Source organism: Myxine glutinosa, chromosome 14, assembly GCF_964187855.1.
Source record: "Myxine glutinosa chromosome 14, kmMyxGlut1.1, whole genome shotgun sequence".
NCBI classification, from domain to species: domain Eukaryota; kingdom Metazoa; phylum Chordata; class Myxini; order Myxiniformes; family Myxinidae; genus Myxine; species Myxine glutinosa.
In genome coordinates, this window is record NC_136274.1 from 84,481,441 (window position 1) to 84,494,093 (window position 12,653).

General features: G+C 46.9%; 1 protein-coding gene across 5 annotated transcripts in view; it reads left to right on the plus strand.

Moving 5' to 3' along the window:
* Positions 1 to 12,653, plus strand: part of TLCD5 (TLC domain containing 5) — a 45,731-nt gene that overhangs the window by 4,939 nt on the left and 28,139 nt on the right. The window contains exon 2 of one of the 5 annotated variants that reach the window (XM_068136334.2): positions 3,078 to 3,220. The exons of the other annotated variants lie outside the window; for them this stretch is intronic. The gene's annotated coding sequence lies outside the window, so the exon portion shown is untranslated. The remainder of the gene's footprint in view (positions 1 to 3,077; positions 3,221 to 12,653) is intronic. 5 annotated transcript variants of the gene reach the window in all.

Consider the following 12,653-nt stretch of genomic DNA (forward strand, 5'->3'; position numbering starts at 1 on the left):
GGAGGAGTGGGATTGAAGGGAGTGGGGGAGTTTGTTCCAGAGGCGGGAGAAAAGGGGAATGAAAGAGTGAAGGTGAGCAGAGAGCCTAGATTTTGGCAGTTTAACCATAAGAGGGTTGCAGGCAGATCTTGTGCGACCTGTAGGAATATTTGGGGGACAGAGCACAGAGAGAGCTGGGGGAGCAAGGCCGGAGAGGAGTCGGTAGAAGACAGAAAGACCACCAACCTGCCTGCGGTGAGTGAGTGAAAGGCCCTCGGATTTAACTTCACCGCAGGAGATTCCAATGATTCTGAAAGCTTTGGTTTCAACAGCGTGAAGACGAGCTCGGTGTGAGGCAGGAGCACCAGCCCAGAGGGGAGAGCAGTACTCCATTGAGCTGCGGATGAAAGCCTTGTATGTGGTGAGGAGCTCAGGTGTGCCAAGGAAGGACTTCGCATGACGGAGGATGCCCAGTCGGCGACTGGCTTTGGAGGCCAGCTTGGAAATGTGGTTTTCCCAAGAAAGATCATGGCAGATAGTGAGACCCAAAAGCTTGAGCGACAGAACTTCTTGGAGAGGATTGTTGAGAAAGTAGATGGGAGGGTTGTCCAGTCAGTCTTTTTGGAGAGACATCGTAAGAGTGTGATATTTGTCAGGATTGAAAGACATGTTCCACTTGTTTGACCAGTCTTTGATTTTGTCCAGGTCTGCAGAGAGTGAGGAGGCTGCAGACTGCCAATCTGAGGGATGAGGAATGGAGCGGCAGAGAGTGGAGTCATCAGCAAAGAGATGGAAAGGATTTTCCAGAGAGTCGGAGACAGGGTCGGCGTCATGGGGGGGGGGGGGCATTCGCAGGCCATGTCCCCCAAATTAGTTATTGTGCCCCCCCCCCTCCACCCGCAGGCCAAGCCTTTAGCGCCAAACTTTGCGTTTTATTAATTAACTAGCCGAAACCCGTGGAACATCCACGGAAGGGAGGATGTGGTGTATGGATAGAGTGTACCATTATGGATGGCATAGGGGATTTGCTTGTCCGAGTAAGAGTTAGGAAGAAAGATGAGAATGAAGAGTGCGTTTATGAACAACGTATTTATTGCAATCTACTTAAATGACAACGCTACGATATACTTTTGAAAAATGAATGGATTCGTAATAGGAATCGGCATAGCACCACTCTGGCCACACGGGCGCAGTGGTATGTGTCAATGGAAAGGAACAGCAGTAGAACCATAGACTTTAAAAAAATGAACGGATTAGAAAATCGACTGGAATTAGCCCCATACTGGCGCGTTGGTAAGCGTCAATGTCAAGGCAGAGCAGTAGGAATATAATACAATGAACGCAGTATCAGAGGTTGAAATTATTTTTAAACTTCTGGAGAAACAATGTTTGGGGTAATAGTCAAGCCTCTGACGACTCCTTGCGTACTCGTATTATCAACCTTGATATACACATCTTTGAACGACCGTGCTCTTAAACATGCCATATATAACTGGCCGTGGGAGAAGACAGGAGCAGGCAAATAGATACCCAGGTGGTTAGCGTACACCGCGATCGACGACACCGGCACAAATGCATGCTCTGGATTGTCCACTCAGTGGACGGCTTGCTTTCGCTTTCGCCTTCGCCTGTCCAATCAGCGGACCGCTTGCTTCGCCCTCACCCAGCAGACGCCAATACGATGGCGTCGTATCGGCAGTTAATCGGATGGTTTTGGGCCCCAAGGTCGACTAATTCAGATTTTTCGAGTATGGCTGTACGTGAAAAAACAAAGAGCGCGGTTGGAAGAAATTATGGTAAACCCACCTGATGAGGTTAGTGTACACCGTAATCGATGACACCGGCACAAATGCATGCTCTGGATTGTCCACTCAGTGGACGGCTTGCTGTCGCCTTCGACTGTCCAATCAGCGGACGGCTTGCTTCGCCTTCACCCAGCAGACGCCAATAAGATGGCATCGTATCGGCAGTTAATCGGATGCTTTTGGGCCACAAAGTCGACTAATTCAGATTTTTTGAGTATGGCTGTACGTGATAAACAAAGAGCGCGAATTATGGTAAACCCACCTGATGAGGTTAGCGTACACCGTGATCGACGACACCGGCACAAATGCATGCTCTGTATTGTCCACTCAGTGGACGGCTTGCTGTCGCCTTCGACTGTCCAATCAGCGGACGGCTTGCTTCCCCTTCACCCAGCAGATGCCAATAAGATGGCGTCGTATCGGCAGTTAATCGGATGCTTTTGGGCCCCAACGTCGGCTAATTCAGATTTTTCGAGTATGGCTGTACGTGATAAACAAAGAGCGCGGTTCGTAGATCGTAAATCCATTAGTGCCGTGGGCATCGGGTCACTGGGTGCGGCGTAAAAGGGATAACAAAGTCGAGTCCTTACGCTATTATTATATAGATTTATATTTATCATATTAAAAGTGAAAATCTTTTTGCTAAATGAAATGAAATAAAAATAAGAAAAGAAAAAAACACACCCTGTTGGTCAAATTTGCATCAGGTCACATTTGAGGAAGTAGTATGCTCATTGACGAGGAGTTTAATAAGGTGTGGGACATGGCCACGGCTGCCAGCGCATCACTGAGACCCGCAATCCCCAAACGGAGACGCAAAGCGAACACGAATATGGATGAGTATGCCGTTATGGGAACTACAGTACACAGGGATGATGACGAAAAAACAGAACTTCACAGACTGTACTACAACACTATTGATTCAGTGCTTGGAGAGATGGATCACAGATTCAGCGAGCGGAACTCACACTTGGCTAGTGCACTTCTTGCATTGAATCCAGAAAGCAATACATTTCTTGATGTAAAGGCTGTGAAGCATATTATGGACCTGTCACGGTCGCCTATAATTGAGGCAGAGTACGAATTTGCTAAACAGTTTTTCAGCTCACAAAAACAATCACAGCCAATCGAGGGGGATTGGACTACACAGCACATCCTCTCAGAGTACCACACACATCTGATCGGAATGCCCAGTGTACTGACTGCTTTCAAACATGCCTCAACATTTGGCGCCTCCACAGCAATGTGCGAGAATTCATTCTCGACTCTGAGAAACGTATTTTCGGACCACAGACACGCAATGCTCCACAAAAGAAAGGCCCAGTGGTTCAGCTAGCGTTTGAGAGGGACTTAACACGAAAATGCACAACTGAGTGGAAGGACACCATTCTTAGGAGGTTCAGCACCAACACTCGCCGCCTGCAACTCTTCTAAAGGTAAGCCATGCGTTTAATTCACTTTATGATGCCAGCCTTGGCTTTCATGATTATTACGCAAAATGTTGAATGATTTTTGGGTCCGTCTGCATTTATTCGGTAAGAGTGGAGAAAAATAGTCTATTTCAAATGATGGTCCAATGACGCGCACAGTGCAGTGAGTGAAAGAGTGAAAGAGTGAGAGACAGACACGTGGCTTGCACGTACGCTATATTTTGTGCAGTGTTGGGGCACAGTGCTGTGTGTGTGTGTGTGTGTGTGTGTGTGTGTGTGTCTGTGTGTGTGTGTGTGTGTGTGTGTGTGTGTGTGTGTGTGTGTGTGTGTGTGTGTGTGTGTGTGTGTGTGTGTGTGTGTGTGTGTGTGTGTGTGTGTGTGTGTGTGTGTGTGTGTGTGTGTGTGTGTAAGAGAGTGACTTTGCAGCATGTTTTTAAATAATTGTAACTGGGTTGGTGTGTTGATTGTTGACGGCAAACTCTTATTATCAAGCATTTACATCATATATTGGGTTCTCGAACGGCAGTTTGTGCCCCCCCCGCGGTTACCCTAATGCCCCCCGATTCGATTTGTTCTGACGCCGACTCTGGTCGGAGAGATCATTGATGAAGACCAGAAAAGCACAGGGCCCAGAAAACTGCCTTGGGGAACTCCAGCCAGAACAGGAAGGGGAGATGAGAGAAATCCATTCAGGGCCACACGCTGACGACGACCAGAGAGGAAGTCCGCAAGCCGTGCGTGAAGATTTCCATGGATACCATAGGAGGAGAGTTTGGTGAGCAGAGCTGGGTGCCAGACCGTATCGAAGGCACGTGATATGTCAAGGGAGACAGCTCTGATTTCCTGTTTGGCATTGAGGACCTCCATCCATTGTTGAGACAGCAGAAGCAACATGTCCAGAGTAGAATGACCTGGTCTGAATCCAAATTGATGATCGGAGATCAAGCCATTGGAGAAGAGGAAGGATTTGATATCCGAAGCAATGATGGATTCCATGACTTTGCTGATAATTGGAAGCAGGCTGATTGGTCTGTAGTTGCAAGGATCTGTTTTTGCACATTTTTTGTGTAAAGCGGTAATGTTTTCTGATTTCTAAGATGCTGGCAGATGGCCTTGAGCAAAAGAGAGGGTGAAAAGAATAGAGAGAGGGTGAGATAGAGCGGCAGAGCAGGATTTTAGGACCCGTGGGCTGATGCCGTCTGGTCCAGTTGCAGAATCAGAGTCGAGGTTTGACAAAAACTTCTCCACCTTGTCAGGAGAGAAGGACACAGAGTCCAGGAGCAGATGGGTTCAACTGGGTAAGGTGGGAACAGAGAGAGGTGGGTTTGGTACACAAGATTTTGAGGCAAACACAGAGTTGAGGCATTCGGCTTTGTCACGTGCGGTGTCAACTGTGTAGCCATTTGAGGTAAGGGAGGGGATGGAGGGGGAAAAAAACACCAGAAACGGATTTGACCAGACGCCACCAGGATTTGGAGGAAGGAGACAGGTTTGAGAGTTCATTCTTGAGTGTGGAGAGATGGTGCTTCCTGGCACTCCTGTTCCGTAGACACACACTTGTTCTGAGCTTGGTGGAAGGAACTGAGATTGCCTTCAGTTGGATTTGCCTTCCAAGAGGCAAAGGCAAGTTGTTTCAGGGCAACTGCGTCACCACAAGATTCAGTGTACCATGGATGGGAGGAAGGGTTAAACAACTGAAGATGAGATGGGATAAATCTGTGCATGAGAGAGACAGTAGAGATGGGAGAGACAGGAAGAATTCCCAGGAAGAATTGATGTCAGAGGCAGTAGAGATGGGAGACCAGTCCAGATGATTGATGGCTGCATGAAGACCGTGCCAGTCGGCCTGAGTGAAATGCCAGACCCGTCGACGCTGAGGAGACTCTCTGAGAATGGCCAGAGAGATGTCCACTTTAACAAGCACATGATCAGAAGAACCGATTCGAGCAGAAGAAGAGCAGCAGACATTAGCAGGGAAGTTAGTCATAACCAAGTCTAGAAGAGAAGATACTCCATTGGCTGAGATCCGGGTCGGGAAATTGACAGATTGTGTTAGTCCCAATGAGTCGCATAAGTCCTTTGCTGAGGTGCCATGGCTGGTGAGAGAGGAACCCACACCCAGCCAGCTGGCATGATGACAGTTGAAGTCGCCACATGTGAGAAAGAGAGAGTTTGGATGAGTTGATAGAAGTTGTTCCATGTTGTCAGACAGCAAAATGTAAATGGAGTCATCACTGTTTGGAAGACGGTGCAGAACACATATGAACAAAAGGTGGGAGCGGAGAGGAAGCCGTAGCCAGAGGTACTCCTGTGGTTGGGGTGGAGAGAGGGCAGTGCAAGGAGAGTGAGGAAGAGAGTTATTGATAAAGATAGCCACCCCACCACCAGGCCGAGGCTCAGGTCTGTCATACCGGAGGAGGGAGTAACCAGGAAGAGATATTAAGGAATCAGAGACATCTTGAAGGAGGAAAGTTTCTGTTAAGCAGATCAAGTCTGGTTTGTCAGAAGCAACCTGAATGGAGAGATCAGTCAGGTTTGAGCGAAGGCCCTGGATATTTGAGGTCCATACCGTTAATGAGGAGAGAGGGGGAGCATCGGGTGCAGGTCAGGGGAGGGGAGGGGTAGCGTCATATGAAGGATGAGAGGGGGAGGTAGGGAGAGCAGTTGATAGTGTGTCAGAGATTACAGAAGAGTTACAAGAAAGGGAAGGATGAGGAGGACGAAAGGTTTGATGGTGATGGGATGAGGCACAGTGAGGGGTTGTTTGGTGGTGGGGGGGGGGGGGGGTGGCAGAGGAAAGTAGAAGGTTTGGGGAGGTGGAGGTATGAGATAGAAGGGAGACGAAGTGTGCAGGAGGCAGCTTTGAGGAGGGAGGGAGGAGAATTGGAGAGGGATGGTAGGGGGGGAGATTTGAAGGGGAGGGGTGAGGGGGGAGTTTAGGAGGGGAGGGGCAAGGGGGGAGTTTAGAAGGGGAGGGGCAAGGGGGGAGATTTGGAGGGGAGGGGCAGGGAGGGGAGTTTAGAAAGTGGATGATTAATGAAAGACGAACATTTATAACAAATTGGGTTTATTGTGATTTTCAAGTTAGAGATCTGTTTAAGAACGATCGAGGAATTTTTTTTTTTTTTTTTTTTTTTTTTTTTTGTATAAAAGATCGAGGCTCGTGAAAGAGCGAACATTTATCACACAGAAAGACAAACCGACAAACCGACACATAACCGACAAACCGACACATAGAACAAATAACATCGGGAGCGGTAGACAAGATGGGGAGAGAGGGGGAAGGACACAAACACAAACACAACACAACACAACACAACACAACATTTTAGAGCAGGAACCGAGAGACATGGAGACATCGAGAGATCTGTGGGAGGGAGAGGGCTTTGGGGGGGAGGCATGGGAAAGGGGGTGGGAGAGGCATAAAACATATGGACACTGCCAGGACTACCAGGAAAGAAGTTGGAATTACAAACAAGGTGAATCTGGGGTGAATTAGTGGGGGTAGAAAAGATCAAGGTTTTGGATGGGGGAAGATAAGAGATGGTGGTGAACAGCTGTTTTAAAGACCTGGAGGGAGGAGTGGGATTGAAGGGAGTGTGGGAGTTTGTTCCAGAGGCGGGAGAAAAGAGGAATGAAGGAGTGAAGGTGAGCAGAGAGCCGAGATTTCGGCAGTTTAACCATCAGAGGCTTGCTGGCAGATCTTGTGCGACCTGTAGGAATATTTGGGGGACAGAGCACAGAGAGAGCTGGGGGAGCAAGGCCGGAGAGGAGTCGGTAGAAGACGGAAAGACCACCAACCTGCCTGCGGTGAGTGAGTGAGAGGCCCTTGGAGTTAGCTTCATCACGGGAGATTCCAATGATTCTGAATGCTTTGCTTTCAACAGCGTGAAGACGAGCTAGGTGTGAGGCAGGAGCACCAGCCCAGAGGGGAGAGCAGTATTCCATTGAGCTGCGGATGAAAGCCTTGTACGTGGTGAGGAGCTCAGGTGTGCCAAGGAAGGACTTCGCACGACGGAGGATGCCCAGTCGGCGACTGGCTTTGCAGGCCAGCTTGGAAATGTGGTTTTCCCAAGAAAGATCATGGCAGATAGTGAGACCCAAAAGCTGCAGCGACAGAACTTCTTGGAGAGGATTGTTGAGAAAGTAGATGGGAGGGTTGTCCAGTCGATCTTTTCGGAGAGACATAGTAAGAGTGTGAGATTTGTCAGGATTGAAAGGCATGTTCCACTTGTTTGACCAGTCTGTGATTTTGTCCAGGTCTTCAGAGAGTGAGGAGGCTGCAGACTGCCGATCTGAGGGATGAAGAATGGAGCGACAGAGAGTAAAGTCATCAGCAAAGAGATAGAGAGGATTTTCCAGAGAGTCGGAGAGATCATTGATAAAGACCAGAAAAAGCACAGGGCCCAGCACACTGCCTTGGGGAACTCCAGCCTGAACAGGAAGGGGAGATGAGAGAAATCCATTCAGGGCCACACGTTGACTACGACCAGAGAGGAAGTCCGCAAGCCATGCATGGAGATTTCCATGGATACCATAGGAGTAGAGTTTGGTGAGCAGAGCTGGGTGCCAGACCGTATCGAAGGCACGTGATATGTCGAGGGAGACAGCTCTAATTTCCTGTTTGGCATTGAGGACCTCCATCCATTGTTGAGACAGGAGAAGCAGCATGTCCAGAGTAGAGTGACCTGGTCTGAATCCAAATTGATGATCAGAGATCAAGCCATTGGAGAAGAGGAAAGATTTCATATCCGAAGCAATGATGGATTCCATGACTTTGCTGATAATTGGGAGCAGGCTGATTGGTCTGTAGTTAAAAGGATCTGTTTTTGCACCTTTTTTGTGTAAAGCGGTAATGTTTGCTGATTTCCAGGATGCTGGCTGGATTTCATGAATTTGTCTCCCATGTTGTTCTCCATGTTGGCGAATTTATGGATCATTTTGGTAAATCGATCTCTGGTCTGTTAAATATCATCCCTCGTATTGGATTCCAAAGTTGTAAATTTTGCCTCCATGTTTTTCACTATGTTTGTGACTTTCGCTAATAAGGACTGCAGTGTCGTCACTGCATCAACGAAGCCAATTGCAGGAATTCTACTGGATCGTCATCTATCACGTAGATCACGTACCTCGATGACTCCGCTTCACTTTAGTATAGGTAAGGTTTTTTTCCTCGAACGCTTCCATTTCCAAAAGTATCAGTTTCACAAATCATCCTCGGAGTCTGTGCATCTCCTCCTGAAACGTGAGATGAGATGAGATGAGATGAGATGAGATGAGGTTTCATTCGACCACATAAAGAAGCCTTCACAGTTCTATGGTGCCTTCAGAAAGTATTCACACCCCTTGACTTTTTCACATTTTGTTGTTGCAGCCGGAATTTATAATGGCTTAAATCAGGATTTGTTTTGTCACCGATCTCCACAAATTATGCCATAATGTCAAAGTGAAAACTTGTTTTTCAACATTTTTCTACAAATCCATTGAAAGTGAAATACAGAAATATCTAATTTACATTTACTGAGAGGCTGCTGCCTGCCAATCTGAAGGATGAGAGATGGAGCGGCAGAGGGTGGAGTTGTCAGCAAAAATCATCATCATCATCATCATCATCAGCATTTGGCAGCGTTGCACCTTCGAGTCTTCTTGGATCTTGGGTATGTCTGTATCAGTTTTGCACATTTGGATTTGGGGAGTTTCTCACATTCTTCCTTGCAGATTTGCTCAAGCTCTGTCAAGTTGGATGTGGAGCGTCAGTGAACAACAATCTTAAAGTCTTTCCACAGATTCTCAATGGGATTCGAGTCTGGGCTTTGGCCGGGCCACTCAAAGACTCTTTCATGTTCTTGTTCTGAAGCCATTCGTGTTGCTTTGGCTGTTTGATTGGGGTCATTGTCCTGTTGGAATGTAAATCTTCGCCGCCGTTTGAGGTCTATTGCACTCAGTAGTAGGTTCTCCTCAAGGATTTGCCTGTATTTGGCTCCATTAATTGTTCCCTCTGTCCTTACAAGTCTCCCAGTCTCTGCCACTGAAAAGCTTCACCACAGCATGATGCTGCCACCACCATGCTTGACTGCAGAGATCGTGTTCGATGGGTGATGAGCTGTGCTCGGCTTCCACCAGACGTAGCGTTTTACATTCAGACCAAAGAGTTCAATTTTCATCTCATCACAGCACAGAATCTTTTGCCTCATTCTCAGAGTCTCACATTCATTTTGCAAACTCCAGGTGTGCTGTCAGTTGCATTTTCCCAGGAGTGGCTTCCATCTGGCCACTCTCCCATTAAGCCTAGATTTGTGCTGTAAGGACTGTTTTCCTTGCAGCAGGTTTTCCCCATCTCAGCCAAGGAACTCTGTAGTTCTGTTAGGTCACATGTTCTTAGTCACCTCCCTGACCAAGGTCCTTCTTGTCCGGTTGCTCAGTTTGGTCGGACGGCCAGGTCTTGGAAGAGTCTGGGTAGTTCCATATTATTTCCATTTCCTAATGATGGAGCACGCTGTGATCTTGGGAACTTTCAACAATCTAGAAATTGTTTTATTCCCTTCCCCAGATCTTTCCCTCCTCACAATTATATCTCAGAGTTGTACGGACTGTTGCTTGGACTTCATGGTAGAGTTTCTGCTCTGACATGCACTGAGGTCCATATGGTGGCCACAGATGGACTCCAATCAAGTTGTAGAGACATCTGTGGCACCTTAACTGTGGCACCTTATCTAGAAAGGTGTGTTTCTTTCTAAATCGTGTCCAATCAATTGAATTGGCCACAGATGGACTCCAATCAAGTTGTAGAGACATCTCAAGAATGATAAAAGGAAATCGGATGCACCTGAGCTCAATTTGCAGTGTCTTAGCAAAGGGGTTGAATACTTATTGACTCAATAAATTTCAGCTTTTCAATTTTTTATTAATTTGTAGAAATTTCTAAAAAATAATTCCACTTTGACATTATAGGGTAATATGTGTAGATCAGTGACAACGAATCTCAATTTAATCCATTTTAATTTCAGGCTTTAACAACAAAATGTGAAAACATCAACGATTGTGAATACTTTCTGAAGGCGCTGTATGTACATGTTAGCTCGTGTTTCCTTCCCAGGAGCCATTGCATTCGCCATGCATGTCGCTCTCTCTACTTTGAATCGCTGGTTCTAAAGGGTAATTCTAATGGGTTTTGTTCGTTTCTAGGCTCTGCCTATTTCATATTAAAATTTAGGTTGGTGGTCTTTCTGTCTTCTACCGACTCCTCTCTGGCCTTGCCCCCCCCCCCCCCAGCTCTCTTTGGGCTCTGTCCCCCAAATATTCCTACAGGTCGCACAAGATCTGCCTGCAACCCTCTCATGGTTAAACTGCCAAAATCAAGACTCTCTGCTCACTTTCACTCCTTCATTCCTCTTTTCTCCCGCCTCTGGAACAAACTCCCTCACTCTCTTCAATCCCACTCCTCCCTCCAGGTCTTTAAAACAGCTGTTGTGTGTCTGTCTGTGTCTTTAAGATGGATGGACACACAGACAGACACACACTCCAGGTCTTTAAGATGGATGGACCATCCATATTGTTTTCATATATATGGATACAAATATGTGTATTTTCGTCATTATTACGTCCGCCACGGAACGTGGACACCTGGACGGATGTTGTGTTTTCACCCCTGTCTGTTTGTGAGTGAGCAGAAGATTTCAAAGTTATGCATGGATTCGGATGAGTCTTGGTGGACAGGTTGGTCGTGTGACGAGGACAAAAAGATTAGATTTTGGGAAAGATCCGGATCAGGCTACTATAATTTTAAAGGGATTCCTCACCACAGAGAGATAGGGCCAAAACGATATACAACACGATATATCAAAAAGTTGTGTTTGGATTTTAACAAAACTCGGTTCCGAGGTTTATCAATCGGTTGGTTAGGTGACGAGGACAAGCCAAGTAGATTTTAGTTGAGTTCCGGATCCAGATCTGGCCTATCGGTGGATACAAAACTTAATCTGTTCAGCCTGGTGCAGGTATGCACTCTCTCAGGTATCGTTCTGACTTGCAAATGCAACAAGAAAGAGCAATCACAGATTGCAGACCCTTGCCAGGACCTGTTTGTGTGGTGTTTTTTTGTTTAGTGTTTATGAGCTGCTGTGTTAGTTTATTAGGTGGATGTGTGGTTTATTGATGACGTACATTTATGTTCAACCCAATGTGGCTGTCGAACCATGTGACTGATGACGTCGTCACTTTAATTCTCCCATATACTCTTTCTGTAGTTTACGCTCAAGAAATATATAACTGATTGGATCAAGCGTTCTATATGTCGAATTATGATGTCATAAGGAAGGCACTGATGACATCATCATGAATATATGTTGTCCCCCATGGGGAGTACTTTACAATGAGCCACCTTTCAATATTTTCCATGGTGCTGTTTTGGAGATATAGAGGTGCAAAGTTTTTCGTGTTTTCCAAGATGGTGCCCATACAATGTAACCTATGATATCATAATTATCATTACAAATCTACAGGAGGAGGCGCTCCTGTGGTGAAAATTTCATGTTAATCGGACGAACGGCTGCAGAGAAAAGCATACTCACATTCTGTGCGGACAGACAGACAGACACACAGACACACACACACACACACACACACACACACACACACACACACACACACACACAGACACACAGACAGACAGACAGACAGACAGACAGACAGACAGACAGACAGACAGACACACACACAGACACACACACAGACACACACACAGACACACACACAGACACACACACAGACAGACACACAGACAGACACACAGACAGACACACAGACAGACACACAGACAGACAGACAGACAGACACACAGACAGACAGACAGACAGACACACAGACAGACAGACACACAGACAGACACACACACACACAGACACACACACAGACACACACACAGACACACACACAGACACACACACAGACACACACACAGACAGACACACAGACAGACACACAGACAGACACACAGACAGACACACAGACAGACACACAGACAGACACACAGACAGACACACAGACAGACACACAGACAGACACACAGACAGACACACAGACAGACACACAGACAGACACACAGACAGACACACAGACAGACACACAGACAGACACACAGACAGACACACAGACAGACACACAGACAGACACACAGGCAGACACACAGACAGACACACAGACACACAGACAGACACACAGACAGACACACAAACAGACACACAGACAGACACACAGACAGACACACACGCAGACACACACGCACACACACACGCACACACACACACACAGACATACACACATACACACACAGACAGACACACTGACCCAAATGCAATACCTTCTCCTCTGGCGAGGGTAATAGCTTTTCAACCTCACAGGTGTAAGCACCACTCGTAAGGACTGAAATGCACGGATGCTT